Here is a 12,010-nt window from a genome sequence, read left to right on the forward strand (position 1 = left end):
ATCAGAGCAGAACTGAAGGAGACAGAGATATGAAAAACCCTTCAAAAAATCAGTGAATCCAGGAGCTTGTTTTTGGAAAAGATCAACAAAATAGATAGACCACTAGCCAGACTAATAAAGAGCAAAAGAGAGAAGAATCAAATAGAGTAAAAACTGATAAAGGGGACATCAGTATTGATCCCACAGAAATACAAACTACCATCAGAGAAACACCTCTATGCAAATAAACTAGAAAATCTAGAAGAAATGGATAAATTAATGGACATATACACCCTCCCAAGTCTAAACCAGGGAGAAGTCAAATCTCTGAATGGACCAATAACAAGTTCTGAAACTGAGGCAGTAATTAATAGCTTACCAACAGAAAAAAGTCCAAGACCAGACAGATTCACAGCCAAATTCTACCCGAGGTACAAAGAGGAACTGGTACCATTCCTTCTGAAACTATTTCAAACAACAGAAAACAGGGGAATCCTTCCTAACTCATTTTATGAGGCCAGCATCATCCTGATACCAAAACCTGGCAGAGACACAACAACAACAAAAAAGAAAATTTCAGGCCACTATCCCTGGTGGACATCGATGTGAAAATCCTCAATAAAATACTGGCAAACTGAATCCAGCAGCACATCAAAAAGCTTATTCACCACGATCAAGTCAGCTTCATCCCTGGGATGCAAGGCTGGTTCAACATACGCACATCAACAAACGTAATCCATCACATAAACAGAACTAATGTCAAAAACCACATGATTTTCTCAATAGATGCAGAAAAGACCTTTGACAAAATTCAACAGCACTTCATGCTAAAAACTTTCAATGAAATAGATATTGATGGAATGTATTTCAAAATAATAAGAACTATGACAAACCCACAGCCAATATCATACTGTATGGGCAAAAACGGGAAGCATTCCCTTTGAAAACCAGCACAAGACAAGGATACCCTCTCTCACCACTCCTATTCAACATAGTATTGGAAGTTCTGGCCAGGGCAATCAGGCAAGAGAAAGAAATAAAGGTATTCAAATAGGAAAAGAGGAAGTCAAATTTTCTTTGTTTGCAGATGACATGATTGTATATTTAGAAAACCCCATCGTCTCAGCCCCAAATCTCCTCAAGCTGATTAGCAACTTCAGCAAAGTCTTAGGATACAAAATCAATGTGAAAAATCACAAGCATTCCTATACACCAATAACAGACAAACAGAGAGCCAAATCATGAGAGAACTCCCATTCACAATTGCTACAAAAAGAATAAAATACCTAGGAATACAACTTACAAGGGATGTGAAGGACCTCTTCAAGGAGAACTACAAAACCACTGCTCAAGGAAATAAGAGAGGACACAAATAAATGGAAAAACATTCCATGTTCATGGATAGGAATAATCAATATCATGAAAATGGCCATAGTGCCCAAAGTAATTTACAGATTCAATGCTCTCCCCATCGAGCTACCATTGACTTTCTTCACTGAATTGGAAAAAACTACTTTAAATTTCATATGGAACCAAAAAAGAGCCCGCATAGCCAAGACAATCCTAAACAAAAAGAACAAAGCTGGAGGCATCATGCTACCTGACTTCAAACTATACTACAAGGCTACAGTAACCAAAACAGCATGGTACTGTTACCAAAACAAATATATAGACCAATGGGACAGAACAGAGGCCTCAGAAATAACACCACACATCTACAACCATCTGACCTTTGACAAACCTGACAAAAACAAGCAACGGGGATATGCAGAAAACTGAAACTGGACCCCTTCCTTACACCTTATACAAAAATTAACTCAAGATGGATTAAAGACTTAAATGTAAGACCTAAAACTATAAAAACCCTAGAAGAAAACCTAGGTAATACCATTCAGGACATAGGCATGGTCAAAGACTTCATGACTAAAACACCAAAAGCAATGGCAACAAAAGCCAAAATTGGCAAATGGGATCTAATTAAACTAAAGAGCTTCTGCACAGCAAAAGAAACTATCATCAGAGTGAACAGGCAACCTACAGAATGGGAGAAAACTTTTGCAATCTATCCCTCTGACAAAAGGCTAATATCCAGAATCTACAAAGAACTTAAATTTACAAGAAAAAAACAACCTCATCAAAAAGTGGGCAAAGGATATGAACAGATGCTTCTCAAAAGAAGACATTTATGTAGCCAACAACTATATGAAAAAAGCTCATCATCACTGGTCATTAGAGAAATGCAAATCAAAACTGCAATGAGATACCATCTCACGCCAGTTAGAATGGCAATCATTAAAAAGTCAGGAAACAACAGGTGCTGGAGAGGATATGGAGAAATAGGAACACTTTTACACTGTTGGTGGGAGTGTAAATTAGTTCAACCATTGTGGAAGACAGTGTGGTGATTCCTCAAGTATCTAGAACCAGAAATACCATTTGACCCAGCAATCCCATTACTGGGTATATACCCAAAGGATTATAAATCATTCTACTGTAAAGACACATGCACACATATGTTTATTGTGGCACTGTTCATGATAGCAAAGACTTGGAACCAACCCAAATGTCCATCAATGATAGACTAGATAAAGAAAATGTGGATGTGGCACGTATATACCATGGAATACTATGCAACCATAAAAAGGATGAGTTCATGTCCTTTGCAGGGACATGGATGAAACTGGAAACCATCATTCTCAGCAAACTAAAACAAGAACAGAAAACCAAACACTGTATGTTCTCACTCATAGGTGGAAGGTGAACAATGAGAACACATGGACAGAGGGAGGGGAACACCACACACCGGGGTCTACTGGGGGTTGGGGGGCTAGGCAAGAGATAGCATTAGGAGAAATACCTAATGTAGATGACAGGTTGATGGTGCAGCAAACCACCATGGCACATGTATACCTATGTAACAAACCTGCACGTTCTGCACATGTACCCCAGAACTCAAGGTATAATAATAGAAAAGAAAAACAGTAAAAAAAATTTTTTTAAAGATTTTCTATGTCAAATAATAGTGTTATAAAAATGTAATGGAAGACAATGGCTCATTTATAACAATATCTGAAAACATTATAAAATATCTAAGAACAAACTTAACATATATATTTTTAGAACTTTAAAATTTGACCAAAGAGCATAAAAGTAGCCAAATAAAAAGAAGTAGTTATCTTGTTCACAGAAAGATTCAATATTGTAATGATAAGAAAATTTTTAATAAACTTTGTATGATAGTGAACAAACTATCAAAAGGCTTGTTTACAACTGAAATTAACATCTGAGAAAAATCATGAAATTTCTGAAAAACCCTAAAAGAAAAAGATTAATTCTACTAGCTATTTAAGAGTATTAATGGTAGTATAAATTATCAACACTGCAGTACTGGGACAGTGAATTATTTCATTATGGACACATGGAGAGCTATTTCAAAAAAATATATATGAAAATAAATTCTAGACATATCTAAAATTTAAATGTAAAAAAAATAGCCATAACAATTTTAGAAGAAAATATTGTATTAATGTACTTACGATCTTTGAGTAGGGAAAGCCTTTTTTCTATGGTACAAAACCTAAAAGTCATAAAAGAAAAGACAGATCAATTTGACTAAGTACATTTTGAAAGGTTTATATAGAGCAAAAATACCAAACACATGACCCCTCAACTGAACTCATTTTCAGTTTTCTTCTATCCTTTAATAACTTCACTTTCAATCTGTCATATAATCATGTTAAGCATTTTTCCTGAAATCACAGTAAAGGTTCTGTTTTAGCAGGTCGTTATCCAATATCAGTGCAGATTCAGGAATCAGGTGACAGTCAACTTAAACTGAAATGTGTGCATTATTGAATTTTGTGAAATAACAAAGATAATGGGTTTTGTTTTGTTTCTGTTTTTGTTTTTTGAGGGAGGTTCTCCCTCTGTCACCCAGACTGGAATGCAGTGGCATGATCTCAGCTCACTGCAACCTCCGTCTCCCAGGCTCAGGTAATTCTCCCACCTCAGTCCCCCAAGTACCTGGAACCACAGGCAAGCACCACCACACCTGGATAATTTTTGTATTTTTTGTAGAGACAGGGTTTCGCCATGCTGCCCTGCTACAGAGCTCCAGAGTTCAAGCAATCCACCTTCCTCAGACTACCAAAGTGCTGGGATTACAGGCATTAGTCACAATGTGTTTTTGTTTCTGTTTTTGTTTGTTCTTTGAGACAGGGTCTTGCTCTGTTGCCCACGATGGAGTGCAGTGGTGCAAACACAGCTCACTGCATCCTCTATCTGCCAAGCTCAAGTGATCCTCCCACCTCAGCCACCTGAGTAGCTGACACTACAGGCACAGACCACCATGCCTGGCTAATTTTTTTTTTTTCTGTTTTTTTGTGTGTGTTTTTTTGTTTTGTTTTATTTTGTTTTCTTTGAGACAGAGTCTGGCTCTGTCACCCAGGCTGGAGTGCAGTGGCACCATCTCGGCTCACTGCAAGCTCCACCTCCCGGGTACATGCCATCCTCCTGCCTCAGCCTCCCGAGTAGCTGGGACTACAGGCACCTGCCACCACGCCTGGCTAATTTTTTGTATTTTTAGTAGAGATGGGTTTCACCATATTGGGCTGGCTCGAACTCCTGACCTTGTGTTCCTCCCACCTCGGCCTCCTAAAGTGCTGGGATTACAGACGTGAGCCACCACGCCCTGCCCATGCCTGGCTAATTTTTTAAATTTTTTGTAGAGATGGGGTCTCACCATGTTGCCCAGGCTGGTCTCAAACTCCTGAAGTCAAGCAATCCTCCCACCTTGGCCTCCCAAAGTGCTGGCATTGCAGGAGTGAGCCACCACGCCCAGCAGATGTTTTAAAATACAAATTATATGTCACAGTAAATACTTTATATTTATCATCTCATGTAATACCAAAAAATCTGTGAAATAAGTACTAGTATACTTATTTTACAGGTTAATAAATTGAGAGTTGGCGAGGTTAAGTTACAGACGTAGTTGTTAAATGGCAGAGTGAAGACTTGAACTCGGGTTTGTTTCTGAATAACATATGTTTTCTCAATGAGCTCATTGCACTGCCATTAATAAAATGGAAGGCTTAATAAGCATAAGACAAGATACCTCTTTTTTCCCCCTTCTAAATGAAAAGCAAACTGTACTACATACAGAAACGCACATTTATCCATTCAAAAACTTTTACTAAATACCTACTATTTGCCAGGTAGATGATCTGGAAGCCGGTTATTCATCAGTCAATAAATCTAAGTGTCAAAGTGTCTGCCCTCAATGGAGGAAACAAGCAGCACAAAACAAATGAATAAGCATATAACATGCCAGATGGCAATACATGCTATGAAAAATGTAAAAAGGCATTTAAAAAGAATAGAGCGTGTTGGAGAGGTTATGTTCCTAAACAGCAGGGGTTGGAAAAGCGTTTTGCCTGTAAAGGGCCAGGGTTCTCTGTTAGAAACTGCAATCAAGGAAGGCTTCTGTGTTAAGGGGACATTTAAGTAGATACCTGAGGCAGGTTGGGAACCAAGCTGATATTTAGGAAGAAAGTAGCAAGCAGGGGGCCAGAGTTAGAGAGGTGGAAAATAGGGGTTAGAGAAACAGGAGAGCCCAGTACATGTGGGGAAATCATCCATCTACCATGCGTGAACAAAATACATTTTGGTGCCATTGTCTACGAGACAGCACTGAGCTGAGCTTTGAGCAGAAGGGCATTATATGCTCTTGTGTTCTCAGTAGAGAGCTGCACAATAGGACTGCAGACTGGAATCACACAGGCCTGCTGTACTCAAAGACAAAGATACACTTGGTCCTTGGGAAATGGGAAGCTGGAAGAAGTTTATGATTAACTTACACATCTGCTTGATAAGTTCTCCCATTATTGCTTTTATCAAGCAGAGAAGACTAAACATTTGAAATGATCAATTAGCTTGATTATAACTTGGAGCTTTGTTCCCTGTTGTGAAATGCATTCTCACTGCCCTGACTAGGTGATGTGCATGAGATTCACATGTGATGTTGCTACCATGATTTTGGTTTAGAACTGCTCTGATTCCCCTCCTTGTGAATTTCTGCTAAATTTCAACATGCTTAATTCTCAATACCTTGCATGCATTGGAGGAAGCAGCATTGTGGAGTCTATGCATAAAATTTATTTTTAATTCTGTTTGGCTGTTGTTAGATGTCTGTGAAAGTTTGGGATTAGAACCCAAGTCTGGTCAAAATCAATGTCAAAAGATGCTTTTTGCCAAGAAAGAGTGAGGGATTAGGAAGGTAACCTTTAAAAGGGAAATTTATTTTGAACTGGAGTTGAGTTATTACACTAAGAAAGTATACTCTTAAACAACAGTGTCTGGAGAGCTTTTTTTTTTCTTGAAACAGTTACATAGTGAATATATTTAAGCTTCGTAGGCCATACAAGTCTCTCTCCTAACTGCACAACTCAGCATGCAAGTAGTTATCGACAATATGCAAATGAACAAGCATGGCTTATGAATAAGCATGGCTTGTAAATAAGACTTTATTTACAAATGAAGTCTTATTTGTAAATAAAACTTTATTTACAGAGCAGGTAGCAAACCAGATTTGACCCAAAGGATGTAGCTTGCCGAACTCCTATAGGAGTAATTTGGTTATTTATTTCTACAAGTGCCTAAGAAAACAGGTATGGAGGCAGAAAAGTAGCAGCGTTTGTTTCTTTGAACTCCTATTCATAAACATCCAAATTAAATGTAATTGTCAAAAAACCCCCAGCTGACTAAAATAAATACCAAATAGAAATAATAAGAGTGGCTTAGTACAGATTACCTCTATGGTCTTAAAATGATGTGAAATATATTGATGCCTGAACATGGCAGGGACCAGCTGCTTTTCGAATAGGACATTTACAGCTGTCTTATTAAGAGGTGTTTCTTACATAAGATTCCCTTTGAAAATGGAAAGGAATTGTATAAATCAATTAACGTATTAGCTAAGTTGTCTAACACATGGTATAAAGGAATTACAACAGTAAACTATTATACATGTCCAAAAAAAACAAGGTGTTTCTGATCAGTCATATTCCCCCTCCCTCCTTCTTTGTTGTGTGTGCAATCTGATTAACATTTTCAGGGGTTGCTGTGACACTTCTAAATAGTGCAGAGTTTCCTGCCTGGGGCAGGAGAAACTTGCCAGCTCTCACTGGGCTCTGGCTGGTCTCTCCATCCCTGGTGTGCCAGCCTCCCTCAGGCATTGCAAAACCTCTCCACACAGCATCCGCAGCACAAACAGGGTTCTGTGGCTGGCCCAGATTTCCAGGAGCATCCTCCTCAAAAGAGAGACAGGAGATGGAGACAGGGCTGCTTCATATATCTGCCCAAGTCAATTATGAATTCCCAGAAAGTCAAGGTCATGTGGTCACGTCTTTCCTCTATCCTTTAAGAGACTAACATGAACCTGTCTACATAGAGGTTGCTTTATGAATGCTGATTGAAGGGAAACACTGAGACACTGCTGGCGTTTGCCTGTTGGTCACTCAGGGGCCATGTGAGGTCCCAATATCAGCACCCTTCTCTGTCCCCTCTCCCACCTCCTCACGCAACCCCTCACATGCCAGCTGGGGACTAAGCCCAAAGATCAGAGACTTTAATACATCTTGGAGAATCTCAGAATTTTGCTTTTTGGACATATGCAGATGAATTTTATAATTCATTAGCATTAATTCAGACCCAGTGGGTCCCTATTAACTATCATTGATGGTAGAAGAGCCAAAAATTGAAATGGGAGAAATGTGGTTGGTGGAGTCTTTAAATGTCACATGCCCACTGTTCCTCTTCACCAGTGGTCTTTAAAAAAAAAAAAATATATATATATATATATATAGTAATAAACTGCTCTTGGAAAAAGGCATTGGTTCCCCTGTGTGTTGGTTGATCCATTGTCAACTCAGCACTGCTGCCACTCTAAGTCTGGCAACCAGGTTTTGTGAATTTTCTTCCCAGCATGGATCCAGGTTAGAATTTGCCACTGAAAGAAACTCACTGGAGATTTGGAATGCAGAAATGGCGCAGAAACCGTTATTCTTTTCCAGAGCTGGTTGCAGACAGATGTGGAAGCAGAAGGGAGATTCCCGGTGGTTCCCAAAGAACTCTAAGAACCACCTGCTTCGCCTCAGCAGATTGAGGTAGTTGATGAAGTGTCTATAAGATTCTTGAGAATTGCAGCCATTTCCACAAGCATTTGAGAGCATCCTGCTCCAGTGTCCTGGCTAAGATCACCATCATCATCAACCCTGGTCTCCAGCAAGCAGCTGCCCTTACGTCTGCATCCTCAGCTCTTCCATGAAAACTCTCAATTCTGTGCTAAATGCTTTATGTCTGGAATACATAGAGTGACTTCTGTATTTAGGACAACATCTTGTATCGCATGGGTAAAGGATAGATTCGCACACACTAAATAAACATCACCTCAGCATTGACTTTCCTTTTGGAAATCAATAGGTATTAAGGAGACCATCCATTCATGAAATTAAGTACTGTTTTCCACTGAACCTGAGGTGCTATTGATTATGACACAAAAGTAACTAATAAGAAAGAAAAAATATGCTCCAAATGGGTAGTCTAACAGGAAGCCCTATATAAAGCTGGGATACGAAGCAGCTATTCTTCAGTGCAAGTTTAAATGAGAAATGAACACAACTTACAAAAAAGAGACAGCAAGAAAACTTGTTTGTATGTCTGAACGTTGCTGATGTGGGAAGGAGCAAATCTGCCTGGAGAGTCTGAACTACAAGCTGTTCATGCGGCTTTGTTTTTGGAATTGACACTGCCAGTGTAACTCCAAAACCCCTAACCAGAGAGCTTAAGATAGTGTCCTTGATGACTGGCCAAAGCAAAGGCAAACCTCCCTGGAAGACCTCACCTTCAGTCCAGGTGGGCAGGAATTGTACCAGCATCATCTGGAAGATGTGCCCCCATCTCAGAGACTTAGAAATAGGGGGAAAAAACAGTGGTGTAACTCAAAATGGATGGCATGCGTTGGCAAACAACAGCATATTAGTAATATTCTGGGGAATTCCCACTAAGAAAGAAGTTGAGAGCACCCCCTTCAGATGCGTGATACAGAGCCAGGCAGTTTCCAGCATAGAGTTCCAACTCTTTTGCTTACTCTGCAATATCCACCCCCATTCTCCAGACCTGCTGACAACGTGTCCGTCACCCTCTATTTTCCAACATCTTTCAGCTGCTTCCACTTCTCAGGACTCACTGAGCCACACCACATTTCTGAGTTTTAACAGTGTCATTCTGACCAGGCTACTGTCCTTGCTCCTCAGGACTGGTTAGCCTACCCGTTAACTTTCCACACCCAGGTAAGCTTTGGCTCACCTTGTGGCACTTTCCATACCCAGGCAAGCTTTGGCTCCTGGGGGAAGCTTTCCCTGACAGTCTAGTTCATGTAACCCTTCTCAGTGCTTCCACAGCACCTTGCAACAGCTCAGAAGCTGACAGTATTTACTGTTTGCCAAGTGCTGATCTAAGCATATGACCCGTTTTATCTCAATACTTACAACAACCCTGAGAAGGTACAGAGGAGAAACCGGAGGCCAGAATGGTTAAACAGCTCAAGTCAGACAGTCAGCAAGTCGGGATGATTCAGGATTCAGGATTCTGGGCAAATGCATTCTGCAGCCATGTTCTCATCTCTGCTTTATTCTAAACAGTTCTATGATACTTTTCATCAAATTATTGGCTCATCTAAGATAAATAATAACAGCTGCTACAATATACTGAGAACATATTGTGTGTCAGGCACTATTTTATGCTCTTGAATTAACTCATTTAATCCCCACAAAATTCCTATGGGGTAGAGAGTATCATTGTCCCCATGTTACCAATGAGGATCTAAGTCCATCCCTTTACTCTACCCCTCTGACTCACTGGCTGACTCCTGTAGGTCCCTAGAGACACTCTCCTGGCACTAATTATTGATGGCATTTCTTGTGGCCCAGAAGCTGAGGTTGGTGGTTCTTCTATCAGATCCTTCACAGTGCCATATCTGACATTCTGATATAATGATTGTTTTCACTTATCTCCCTTCCTAGGCTGAGCCATGTCTTATTTATTTTTGTGCTTTAGAACTTAGCACAGTATGTAATGCATAATTAACACTCAGTACTTATCTACGTGAAGAAAGCATGAAGGAATGGATGCCTGCTGTCTGATGCTTTCTTACAACCAGACTTGGAGGCTGTGTCATGATGTGGAGAGAGTAGGCTTTGGAGTCACCAGGTTTGAATTTATTGTTGCCATTTCGTGGTTGTGTGACCTCTAGCACACTCCTCAACCTCTGAGGGAGGGAGTCTAGCTTCTTCATCAGTAAAATAGTGGTTATCATCTTCCCTTGCAGCTGACTCTAGCTCTAAGGATTGAGTTTAATAAAACATAAAGTGGACTACTATAGTGATTGGCACACAGTAGGTGCTTTGTAAATGTAATTTCTCTTCTCCCTTTCTTGAGGGTCTTGAACATTCTGTTCAACTAAGCAAAATGCATTGTCCGTGGATGCCAGGCACAGTGTTGAGGCTGCAAGGATGAGTAAGACACAGTCCTTGCCCACAAGAAGATGACAATTTAGTGAGAGAGAATTTTTTAAAATAAGCTATTTAATTCACATGAGACAGTGTTATTAGGACACATGGGATGGCCTAAGTCAAGCTGCTTGCGTGACTCCCCAAAGGTTACCAAGGGTAGACTCCCAGAGGGTATCTTAGAGTCCCACTTGTCATTAGCCCCCTCCCGATGACCTGGAAAGCTGAGAAGCAGCTGTGCTCTTTTTGCTTTGGCAGCCGAGTTACACCTGGAGCTGCACACAGAGGGGACCCCTTGAGCATGTGCTGAAGGAATTAAGGTGCTCTGCTGTGATTGGCAGGTGGCCAAGTCTCTAGCAGGGGAGGAGGAAGCAGAAAGAGGAGGTGATCAGTTACACTTATCTGAAATACTCATAAGCATCCAGGGGAAAGGGGAACATTAATATGATATGGAGGGTATAAATGGGAGTGAGTAAAGGGTTCAGTGGTTAGAGGGAGCTTTAGGTCAAATACTAGCGAAGGGTAAATTACGTAGGTTCTTAAATTTTGCCCTGTCTTTTTCCTCTTAGCATCTGGGAGAAAATGGTGGGTACAGAGTAGGAGCGAAACAAAGAATGTCTTTCTGGTAAAACAAACAAGAGATTGTGCTTGCTATGCTGAACTGAAACTCCTTCCCTTCACAAGGTAAATGTGAGGTTATTGGACCACATCCAACACCCTTCTGCTTGTTTTGCCCCTGACATGGTCAGGGGTTTCAGGCAGATCCTAAACATACTGGGGGATATGTTCACACAAAAACTCGTACACCACGTTAATAGCAGCATTACCATACAGAGCCAAAAGGTGGACAACGCAAATGTCCATCATGTGATGAGTGGATCAATAAAATGTGGTATATCCATATATTGGAATATTCAGCTATAAGAAATGGTTGAAATAATAATACCTGCTCTGACATGAAAGAATGTGAAAACACGCAGGTGAAAGAAACAGTCACAAAGGACCACATGTCGCATAATTCCCTTTCTATAAAATGTCCAGAACAGGAAACTCCATAAGGCAGAGAGTAGACTAATGGGTGCCTATGGCTGAGGGCAGGGTAGGGGCTAGGGAGTGATAGCTAAAGGCCATTAGGTTTCTTTTGAAGATGATGGAAGTGTTCTAAAATTGACTATGGGAATGTTTGTACAGTCTATGAATATACAAAAAATGTAATTCACTTTGAGTGAATTACATGGTATGTGAACTAGATGTTAATAGCGCTGTTTTTAAAATGCTGAGGAACGCTAGCCAAAGTACTACTGACCCTTGGCTCAACCTCTGCCCTATTTACCCCAACCAGAGAATGGTCCTGGGAATGGTGTTCAGAGCTAACACATTCATAACATAACATACACTAAATGATGGGTGTAGGGCCACTTGGAATACTAAAACAAAATTCTTCGAACATTAAAACCAAACACAAC

The 12,010-nt window shown here is 40.3% G+C and overlaps 1 long non-coding RNA gene across 1 annotated transcript in view; it reads right to left on the reverse strand.

Moving 5' to 3' along the window:
- Positions 1-12,010, reverse strand: part of LOC115900064 — a 43,665-nt gene that overhangs the window by 6,569 nt on the left and 25,086 nt on the right. Inside the window, exon 2 of the long non-coding RNA XR_004059736.1 lies at positions 3,516-3,556. This is a non-coding gene — a long non-coding RNA (uncharacterized LOC115900064). The remainder of the gene's footprint in view (positions 1-3,515; positions 3,557-12,010) is intronic.

This window comes from Rhinopithecus roxellana, chromosome 10 (assembly GCF_007565055.1).
Source record: "Rhinopithecus roxellana isolate Shanxi Qingling chromosome 10, ASM756505v1, whole genome shotgun sequence".
Taxonomy (NCBI): domain Eukaryota; kingdom Metazoa; phylum Chordata; class Mammalia; order Primates; family Cercopithecidae; genus Rhinopithecus; species Rhinopithecus roxellana.